Here is a 9,165-nt window from a genome sequence, read left to right on the forward strand (position 1 = left end):
AGTTCAATGAGTCCTCCTGAGTCGCAGAAACTAGTCCCTTTTTATTGCAGACATCATCTTATATCCTTTTTTATCAAAACAATTTTTGCAGTTCGGGTTTTTGCTTCCTCCACTTCCATTGCTATATTGGTTAGGAAAATTCCTTGAATTTCCAGTCTGAATTAGCACATGGGTAGTTCACACTTACGCAGTTTATTTCTGTTTTTTCTGTCAACCCTGTCTTTTAGATTAAATAATTGTTTTCTTTCTGTAACATCTCTGTCAAGTGAAAGACTGCTTTGCTAAGAAGAAGAAGAAGAAGAAGAAGATTAAGAAGAATATCACATTCTTCTAGTTTCTCCTCCCAAGGTTCAACTGTTCCACCGCTGAACTTCACCATGTTTATCTGCGCCTGTTTGAGTTCAGCTTTCCTGAATACTGGACCCCCAATACTGGCTGAGTCACACTGACAGTACATGCTTATTCTGGTAAATAATATGCCAAGTTCACAACCTCAGTTTGTCCTAACTGGTTAATTTCTGGTTTATAGCAGAAGTGTTTTTTTCTTGTCCAAGCTAAGTGCACAATATTTTGTTTTGCAGAAGTCTTCCCCACTCTAATTCTCTATTTTCTATACCTTGGTTATTCGCATCTCAATCATCTCTCAAAACTTTGTGTCACCAGTCCTGATAGTATCCTTTGATTTTCACACTACAAATGAAAATATTAAACAAACACTATCCCATCTCTGCTCCTTTGGTACTCCTACTTTGCTCCTCTGCTTGAGAACATCTCTATTTTAAGTATCTCCTTGCCCACCAGGGACCAATTCCATCAATGTCCACTGGTTTAACTGATAAATTATGAGGCATCCTGAGCTACTAAATTTCCATTGTCTACAGAAGTGGTTGTCTTATCATGCATACTTCAGGACAAGACCAGGGATAGTGATTTTCTATGATGTAGATAAAGTATTTATCTGAGAAGTATAAGTCTTAGTGTCTAAGCAAGTCTCAGTCTTGAATGAGTGGAAGAATCTCCACTATCAGGGGATGAGTTGGGTCTAAAGGCAGAGTGTGCAAACATAATCCACTCCTCTCCTTGAAATCAGGTCCCTGTAGAGATAAGAAAGCAGGATCCAGGTGGCTATTAGGAAAATAAAGCTAGTTCTATGTTTGTTTGATCTCTAGGACAATAAACAAACCATGGATCACTTGTGAGATTCAACTGTCCTCAGCGTTTATGCTCATTGCTTTAAAGCAGTGCTTTAAATTATGTGACAGAAACAGAAGATCCTTGATTTTCTACTATTAAGTATTCAACTCTGCCTAGCAAATTGACTTCCAATCTGTTCCAGTAATGATCTTGCTCTGTAGACATGAGCAATTACCTGAATCCCACCTAGATTATTTGACCTCCCTGAGTCCTTTACTCACCCACCCTTTTCAGACAGACAGCAAACATTTCACTACTACAGATCTATTCAGAACAACAGACTTCTTAAACAGAAGTCCCAAATACATAGACTAGTCTCTTCCAGACATTGGATTTGAACTTCGCTCCTTATGCTGCATATTATCCTGCCTACTCTTTTTCTTCATGCTCTTCTGCATACTTTTTTCTCTTCTTCCCTGGACAGTGGTTGCCAGATGAATCTATTCTTCTTCCTGTCTTTTTTGAATCTGTCTGTTCTGCTCCAAATTCCTCTCTCCCACCTTGTCTCCCTTCCTGTTTTTCATGTCACGGCACAGAAAACTCATGCCTTAATTACTTCTGTGTCTTTCAGTTGGCTCTCTGTTCCTTTACATTTTTTCTTATAGTTCCCTGGGTGAGCTTATCTAGAACAGCACTGAGATTTTCTTGTGCAGTAAGTAGTTGCAAATTGTGAGTTTTCTGTGAAGTCTGTTCTACACTCAACCGTACTCCTGCATCGGCTGATTCTACAGTCTGCTTATCTCCTTATCTTGGAGCTCTGGTAGATCATACTTTATGCACATACTGTTCTGATCAGTGATGCTCTGTAAGTTAATGCAATATATGTAGTTCTTCCCCAACTAGTCCTACTGATTCTACAGTAACTTGGATTTCTTCTTCTCCTGCCACAATTGACATCATTGTCTTGTCCCAGTAGTCTCTGCTTTTGAAGACAAAAATAAACTATGTTTTTTTTAGACAAAGAAACAAGAGCTATATAAAGTTAACTTTTCACTACTTTCTATTTTTTCCTGCAATAACTTAATTTTGATTACTGGAATGAAACATCTGGCTGAGATCTCTCAGCATCTAACAAGACTTTTGTATCCAACTATTGTGTTCCCAGGCAATGTGTCTCCCAAATTATGACAACATACCAATACAGACATAAAATGTGTTTATGAGTCTTCAACTGCTGTGGAGGATGTGAGATCATTGGGCTGAATACTTAACCACATTAGGCTTGTTTGGGCTCTATTACAGCTTTCAAGAGGAAACTTAAAGGTAGTTAAACAGCAAACCGTGTGTCCTCTGGGCACAGAGGAATCCTGTCCTTTCACCAAACTGGCACAACTGCTCTGGCATCAGCTCTGCTTATAGAAAACCTTTGGGAGCATGGCCAAGCAAGAGCAAGTGGACTGCTGGAGCACTGCGATGCTCCATGCTGATGTTTGCAGCCCTGACACTGCTCCAAGCCAGATGCTCTGCTCCAGCATCCGGAATGGGGAGTAGAACAGGAAAACAGAAGCAAGGCAAAGAATCAATGACTGAGAAACTACCGGGACAACCAGGGGAAGGAGGGATAATGTGGGCTATTTAGGGTAAGAGAAATTAGGAAGGACAGGGGCTAAATGCAGTCAATTCTATGGCATTTTCTTTTGAAACTTTCAGTCAGTGAGTCGTGGAACAGGGGTTCAGCAGTGGAAATCCTGCTCTGAAACTGCACCCAGCAGTTCCCCTCCCTTCTTCTGTTAAAAAGTAATTTTCCTAGATAACAACTACTATGTGGAACTGTGTAATGGTGGAGTTTTCACTCATATTTACATTAAACATTATCTACAAACACACCTGGGGAGTTGATAAGAACGTGTGTGTGATGCTGTGTGTCGTATGGTGACTGGTACTGATTAAGCAAATCATAGGGCTTGTACTGTAACGCACACCTTTGTGGGAGAATCAGGAAGGAAAATGAATACAGTGGCAAATAAAGCAATCTCCTACAAAATTCTCCTTTTTTCAGCTTGTGCTCTGTTCTTTACTAGGGTGCAACTGATACAGGACATTTCAGCAAGTTTTAGTAAGATAATATTGTCCCAGAGATCATAAACTAAACAGGTTTATCACAGTGCTCTCCACATTCACCAGCTTTTAACTCAGTTCTTGGAGGCTTTCCATCTTGGGTTATCCAGATCTCTGTACTTCTTACTGCTGAAAAACACAAATAACGTCTCCCTGCTGCTGGCGGCAGCGTCTGCATTACTTTGGACTTTGGCCCCTGGAAGAGTCCTGCACCTGCGTGGCTCCAGAGCCCCGCCGAGCCTTGCTGAGCAGCTCTGTGCCCCTGTTCTGCCTGGGAAGGCCCCTTGCCCGTGGGCTGCCTCTGCAGCCCCACACCTTAACCCCTGCTTCTCACCCAGGGCTGCATGGAGACCCCTCCAACCACCCAGACGCCATGAATAATTGATGTTTTAAAGGTTTGTGTTCAGGAGCAAGGAAACAAACCTTACAGGTTAAAAGCATCCGAAAAGGTTTGGTGGAGTAAGTTGTTTTCTGTTAAAATGAATTACTGCACAACCACAAGAAAGAAACAACCTTCTCCGTGTTTTGAGAACTTATTGCAAAGATTACCTGTTATTTTCTCCTCTTTTATGTCAAAATTATTGTGTCAATTTTAATTAGGAGTGCTTAATGACACATAAAAGTAACCTCGAGCAGAACTGGGAAAAAAAATGTCAATTTTTTACTTAACCAAACAACTGTGGTAAGAGGAATTTTATTGAAAACTTCAGCACAGCAAAATCGCTCACACAAAGAGGCAGTACTCCACAAAAGGCACAATCATTCATAAAATGTAACACATAAGGTTGTGGGAAGGAGCTAAGAGAAAGGCCTTTCTATTCCAAAACAAATTTACTATGTCAGAAATGAAATAAAGATGAGTGGAAGGTAAGAGCAAGCAGAACAGAAAGTATTAATTATTTTGTGCAGGGACAAAAATGTAACAAAAGAAGGGAAATGAGAAGCAGCATTTTGCCAGCAAAGCCATCATGCGAGCTTTTAGATCCAGTTGTTCATAGAAATTGGCAAGCAAGGGAATTCTGTGCCTGTAAGTCCAACACAGAGGTGGATGGGGTGACCGCTGTTTTAGCCTTACCCTTCTGGGACTACATTTGTAAGTAGAGACAAGAGAGACACATCCAGGGCCAAAATGAGATGAAGAAAAACATATGAGAAACTATAAACTAACATCTTATGAAAAGCGGAAAATAGCTGAACTCCTTCCACCTTCTCATGTAGTACTGTGGCTTAGACTCAAATAGCAAGAACAAAAATTGGTAGCTGTCACTATTTTTGTTGTTCAAATGCCAGCAGCAAATGCCTCACAGAATATGTATCTGTATATACAGCTTGTAGCTGAAATTTTCTCAAAAGCTGAAAATGTGATTTACAAACATGAAAATAAATGCAGCCAAACTGCAGTGCAAATCGTGGACTCTCTGAAATGGCTGGCAGCATGGTGAATGCATGTAGCTGGATGGAAATGATGCCACATTTACCTTTGCAAAGCTTTTTCAAATATCCATATCCAATCCGAAACTTCAGGGACTGATATGTAGTGAGGAGGGGCAGGCATCCAGAAAGCTGTCTGGTTGAGAGTGTGGGCAGCAGCAGCAGCAGAACCCCTTCAGAAGGCACCCTGTGCTCCTGCCATACACAGCTCTGTCCTCTTGAGAGGTGTCCATGTACAGGCTGACACCTCTTGAGGAAGGGCTACCCTTCACCCTGGAAGCTTGAAATAAAGAGGGGCAAAGGAAGGTCCTTCAAAATCTTTACTGCATCCCAGTTGATCAGGGATGTTACAAAACCCAAGGAGACAGTCCCTACCTAAAACCCAGGCATAAGGCAATTTTCAGTGTCACTGTTAACTGGTCAGAGCAAATTATGATAATGAGTGAAGCCAGGCCTGTTAGACAACCAATGATCTCTTGAGACATAGAACCACAGAATCATTAAAATTGGAAAAGACCTCTAAAATCAAGTCCAACCATCAACCCATCCCCACCATGCCCACTAACCATATCCCTCAGTGCCACATCCACATGGTTCTCGAACACCTCCAGGGACAGTGACCCACCACCTCCCCGGGCAGCCTGTTCCAATGCCACACCACTCCTTCCGAGAAGAAATTCTTCCTAATATCCAACCTGAATCTTCCCTGGTGTAACTTAAGGCCATTCCCTCTCCTCCGATCACTGTTACCCAGGAGAAGGGGATGAGGCGTGAGTGGTGAGCAAAGCTCTCGCAGAGCCTCAGCAGGAGGGGTGTGCAGCCAGAAAGACAAGATCAGGGTGGGAAGCCCTCGGGGAGAAAATGGGCTCTGACTTTTGTCAGCTGTTCTCTGTCTTCATGTGTGTGCTCTGAGAGCAGATGTTTTGGCAGGCTTGCCTGTGTAAGCACTTTAATGCATAATTTAAATAAATATTAATTACTATTGTAAACAATTATTTTCAGTTATTCCCCAGTGCATGACTAGGATCAGGTCTGCTGTTGGGCAGAAGCCAAGGTCCTGCAGTGACCAAAGAGTTGCAAGGAGGCTGGGGCCTTACTGCCAGGCAGCAGCACTGCGGGTAGGCAGGAGATGGCATGAGGAACCCCTCCAATGGCACCATCCCACCGGCACGTGCTGAGGGCATGCAGGAGCTCCTCTGCGAGGAGGAGGAAGTCTCTGCACCTCAGTGTACGGCTGTCTTTTCACCTGGGCATTTTACAGTGTCTGCTTGGCCCCGGTGTATTATGTTTCTCAGACCAATGTAGAACTGGAGAATAGCTGAGCACTGTCTGAGAACACTAAATGTTTAATCCAGTAATGGACCGGGTGTGAATTTCTCTTTTCATCCTTTTAGTTCTTACTGCTTTTGTAGCCATGGCTATTGCTGAGTTTGTATTCTGTTCTTCTGTGGCAACCTTTGAAGAGTCACATTCCAAAAGGACAGAAATCCTGTGAATTCTCAAAACGGATGAAACACCAGATCTTTTATATGACGAGGCTTCTGTACAACTTATTTTGTATGCTTCAGCCTTGTGCTTTCTTTAATATGACTCTTCTTTACTTTCTGCTTACCAGAGTTCATTTGCAAGCTGGTCCCACAGCATCAGGGAGAGGAAACAGCAGCACAGTATCAGTAGTAGTCCCACTCACTTCCATTCAAGTCAAGTTTCCAAAGGCTCCTTCCTTTTGAGTGAAACTGATGAAGTCACAAAATCCTTTCATTCACATGAAACTTTAGAGAGGAGTTGTTTCATTTTGACAACGCCTGCAAGGCTGAAGACAGAAGTAGGATTTGATACTTGAACATCTATTGCTTTCCCTCTGGCCTCCTCACTTGATCAGTCTTTAAAAACAAGAGTCAGAACTAATGTATTCTGGAACAGGTCCTAAAGGCAGTTGTTGTGGGAGCAGATAATGCAGTTAAACCTCCTAAGGCAGTTGGAGCCCCCACAGCAAAACTACTGCACAATGGATTGACTATGAGCCTCCTCTCCAGCTCTCTGCTCTTTACTTTCTCCCCAGTTCAATCTACATGAGAAGCTCAATTCTCAGAACAGCTCTGCACCATCATTGCTTTTCTGGTAAGCTCCTCTTTGTGCCCTTCCTTCCCCTACATAGCAGGGAGCCGGGGGCTTCCCTGGGTGTCTCCAGCACCCAGCAGAGCACCCAGAGTTTCTCATGGTGCTCTGCATCACTACAAGCAGACCTGTGCTCACAACAATAGTCCTGGATGACCATAGAGAGAAGCTGGGTTGCCTTGGTGTTCCCCCAAAGCCCAGTCTGAGCTCCCACACCATGCCACCCTCTCCATTGCCCATTGACACACTCACCCTTGCTAGCATGGGGCCGGTAATACGAGATACAAATGGAAGTTGTTTGGGCTGTTAATTAAGACCAGCTGTGTTAATTTTATCTCCACTTAAAACAAAGCAAAACAAACACACAGAGAAAGCATTTGACAAGGGGAAAGAGAAGAAGGAAATCAACAGGGAAATAAATAACGTTTTTAAAGCTTCTAAGAAGAGTGTTAAAGTAATGCAGACTAAAGAGCAAACAAAAGCTTTGAATCAAGCTGATGGTGTCCTTTTAAATGAACATGTGTAGATTTATGCATTCACATATGCCCTACAGGTGCACTTGCCAGCTATCCAACAAGACTTTATAAAGAACACGCATGATTTTCTCTCCTTTCTCTCCACCCCACCAGACATTTTTGCTATAAAACAATCTAAACATGTTTGGCCTCTTCCTAATAAAAACTATCAATAATTATTTCAAGTATACAAAGACTTGCTGCTTTTCTTTTTCTTGATAAGATATTCTGTTTATTACTCTCGGTGCTACAACCATCACTATGACTTTTAGATACTGGCATAGTATATTCAGTAGGAAAAGAGAAATACTAATATCTCTTCAAATAATTTCCTTGGCTTTTGGACTCTATTTCTCAGCAGAAATCTGTGAGAATGTTGTTGATGCTGCTTGACAGACTTAAAACCAATTGGGAGATGAGTCCTGGAGTAAATCTGATGTCCACCTCGTCTTCATGTCTCACCACAGAGAAAAAATCTGCTACTCTGGGAGAGAGAGTGAAAAGCTGCTCAGAAGTGCTTACTGACCCTTTCCTCTCAAGGCTGCAGGGAGGGTGTCATGACCATCAGTCAACTTTGACAGGAGGCGGGTTGGGAACTTCAGAAAAGCTGAACAATGGCCTGCTGATGGGATTTAAGCCAACCTGGCTACAAAGTCAGTGGTTTTGATAAGAATAATGTGTCCATCCATCTGTCCAAAGCACAGGATTATGTCACTGTGAAAATTACGGAAGCCACATAAAGCTGCTTTAAGAATATCCAGAACTTTGTCACATATTCGGAGTACTTTTATATCAAACCCACAGAAGACTGTTCTCATTGTGCATCAGGTAGATCATCATATTTTGGCATGACTGTCATCACTGCACTGAAACTCTCAACTCGTTTTGCAAAACTCACAAGCTCTGTTGTGTCTGGTATTGACAGTATTCCCCATCAGTGTCTTGAGCATCTGGAGCAGCTGAGACTGGATCTGCACTCTCTGCACAACTTCTTGCTAAAGCGTGAAAATCATAAAATTAAGAAAATTAATCTTTTGGTAGGCAAAGCAAGGAAGAATTGCTACAGATGGTGCCTACATCTTTTTCAGCTACCTGGACATCAGGAGGAGAGGGGCAAAGAGTCAGAAAAATTTCTGTAAAGATCTTCTAGCTCTCCCATCTGTAGGTACCCTCCTTCTAAAAATGAATCTTTGCAAATGCTCCCAAATTTCTCTTTCTACCTTCTTCTTCATGTAATTCTTATTCTACCACTTCACTTCCACATCTCTGATAATCAATAATGGCTAAAATAGAATTTTCTGTCCACCTTTCCTGATTTTTCTGCTGCACTTAACCTCATACTTCCTCCAGCCCATGGTTAGGAAGCATTTCTGACTCTACTCCTTCTTTCAATCACTGCATGATCCAAGTCTAGCTGCTTCCTCCTACATAATAGCTCACAGATTCAACGCTTCTCTCAGCAGCGTGCTAAGGCTCATAGCAGGATCCTATCATTTTGCACTTTGTTTGTAATAATCTGGACTCCAGCCATGTTCAAGCCCTACTGATGCTTTTACTTCCATTCAAAACACAGAAATCAGAACCACGCTCCTGGCCCATTGCTTTGGCTGCATCACTAAGCTCCTTCTGTCCTTCCAGTGGCTTCCCATTTCCAAACACAAGCATCTTATCTTTGCCTATAAGACCTTTCACATTTAGCCTCACCCTATCTGAGAAATATATTGGCCTATCAAACTGTCAGTTCCTCCCCATGATCTGGCAAAGATGACAGCTTTGCTCAGAATGTTTGCTTCTTTCTCAGAAGAAAAGGAAGCTACCTCTATGCTTTCATCTGCCCATTCCCTATGCA

The sequence above is a fragment of the Numida meleagris genome, chromosome 1 (assembly GCF_002078875.1).
Source record: "Numida meleagris isolate 19003 breed g44 Domestic line chromosome 1, NumMel1.0, whole genome shotgun sequence".
Taxonomy (NCBI): domain Eukaryota; kingdom Metazoa; phylum Chordata; class Aves; order Galliformes; family Numididae; genus Numida; species Numida meleagris.